Genomic DNA, 2,500 nt, shown 5'->3' with positions numbered 1-2,500 from the left:
GTGCACTCAAAAAATGTGATATTTTTCACGGAGAGACCCCGTGAAACGCTAGAAGTGGGCGGGGATGTCTCTCTTGTGGCTCACGGGGCTGTTAGGGTGGCACAGAAATCCCTCGGAATGGGAAAACGGGTCATTTTCGTGTCGCCACATTGCATACGAACCGCATGAAACTTCCAGAGGCATTTGCAGCAGGAATGCATGTGCACTCAAAAAAGTGAATATTTCTCACGGATAGACCCCGTGATACGCTAGAAATTGGCGGGGATGTCTCTCTTGTGGCTCACGGGGCTGTTAGGGTGGCACAGAAATCCCTCGGAATGGGAAAACGGGTCATTTTCGTGTCGCCACATTGCATGCGAACCGCATGCAACTTCCAGAGGCATTTGCAGCAGAAATGCATGTGCAGTCAAAAAAAAATTGATATTTTTCACGGATAGACCCCGTGAAACGCTAGAAATTGGCGGGGATGTGTCTCTTGTGGCTCACGGGGCTGTTCGGGTCGCACAGAAATCCCTGGGAATGGGAAAACGGGTCATTTTCGTGTTGCCACATTGCGTACGAACCGCATGAAACTTCCAGAGGCATTTGCAGCAGGAATGCATGTGCACTCAAAAACTTCTATATGTTTCACGGATAGACCCCGTGAAACGCTAGAAATTGGCGGGGATGTGTCTCTTGTGGCTCTCGGGGCTGTTAGGGTGGCACAGAACTCCCTCGGAATGGGAAAAGGGGTCATTTTCGTGTTGCCACATTGCATAGGAACGCCATGAAACTTCCAGAGGCATTTGCAGCAGAAAGGCACGTGCACTCAAAAATTTTAATATTTTTCACGCATAGACCCCGTCAAACGCTAGAAGTTGGCGGGGATGTCTCTCTTGTGGCTCACGGGGCTGTTAGGGTCGCACAGAAATGCCTCGGAATGGGAAAACGGGTCATTTTTGTGTGGCCACATTGCATAGGAACGGCATGAAACTTCCAGAGGCATTTGCAGCAGGAATGCATGTGCACTCAAAAACGTCTATATTTTTCACGGATAGACCCCGTGAAACGCTATAAATTGGCGGGGATGTCTCTCTTGTGGCTCACGGGCGCTGTTAGTTAGGGTCGCACAGAAATCCCTCGGAATGGGAAAAGGGGTCATTTTCGTGTTGCCACATTGCGTACGAACGGCATGAAACTTCCAGAGGCATCTGCAGCAGAAATGCATGTGCACTCAAAAACGTCTATATTTTTCACGGATAGACCCCGTGAAACGCTAGAAATTGGCGGGGATGTGTCTCTTGTGGCTCACGGGGCTGTTAGGGTCGCACAGAAATCCCTCGGAATGGGAAAACGGGTCATTTTCGTGTTGCCACAATTGGCATACGAACGGCATGAAACTTCCAGAGGCATTTGCAGCAGAAATGCATGTGCACTCAAAAACGTGAATATTTTTTCACGGATAGACCCCGTCAAACGCTCGAATTTGGCGGGGATGTTTCTCTTGTGGGTCACGGGGCTGTTCGGCTCGCACAGAACTCCCTTGGTCCACCTGATTCGTGCATACAGGCAGCAACTAAAACTCTGTAAACCTGCTGTGAGGACATCTAAACAGTGGACCAGTGAGGCTGTGGAAGATTTGCGGGCGTGCTTAGACTGTACTGACTGGGATATGTTCACGACTGCTACCAATAGTCTGGATGAACTCACAGAGGCTGTGTACATCAGCTTCTGTGAGGACTGCTGTATCCCAACACGTACCAGGGTGAACTTTAACAACAACAAGCCCTGGTTCTCAGCAAAGCTCAAAAGGTTGAGGTTGGAGAAGGAGGAAGCGTTTAGGAGTGGGGATAGAGACAGATTCAAGGAGTCGAAGAACAGGTTTAGCAAAGCGGTGAGAGAGGCTAAACGACTGTACTCAGAGACACTAAAACACCAGTTCTCTACTAACGACGCTGCTTCTGTCTGCCAAAGGGCTCAGGCACATCACCAACTACAAACCCAGAGCGCCCCACACCACTAACGACTCCCGCCTAGCCAACGACCTGAACGAGTTCTACCGTAGATTTGAAAGACAATTGGACTGTCCTGAACCACCCCTTCCCACCCAAGAGGCCCCATCCCCCACCCATACTACAGAAACGACTCTCTCCTTTCAGGAGGGAGAAGTTAATGGGCTTTTCAAGAGGCAGAATCCACGCAAAGCAGCCGGGCCGGACTCTGTCTCTCCAGCCACCCTCAGGCACTGCGCTGGCCAGCTGTCTCCGGTGTTCACCAACATCTTTAACACCTCCCTGGAGACATGCCATGTACCAGCCTGTCTCAAGTCCTCCACCATCATCGCTGTGCCCAAAAAGCTAAGGCCAACAGGACTAAATGATTACAGACCGGTCGCCCTTACATCTGTGGTAATGAAGTCTTTTGAGCGCCTGCTCCTGGCACACCTCAAAGCCATCACAGACCCTCTCCTGGACCCCCTTCAGTTTGCCTACAGAGCCAACAGGTCTGTGGACGACGCAGT

The sequence above is a fragment of the Petromyzon marinus genome, unplaced genomic scaffold (genome assembly GCF_048934315.1).
Source record: "Petromyzon marinus isolate PM22_M1 ecotype Great Lakes invasive population unplaced genomic scaffold, UKy_Petmar_22M1.pri1.0 PM_G_Scaffold_28, whole genome shotgun sequence".
NCBI lineage: Eukaryota > Metazoa > Chordata > Hyperoartia > Petromyzontiformes > Petromyzontidae > Petromyzon > Petromyzon marinus.
Note: the sequence above shows the minus strand (reverse complement) of the source record.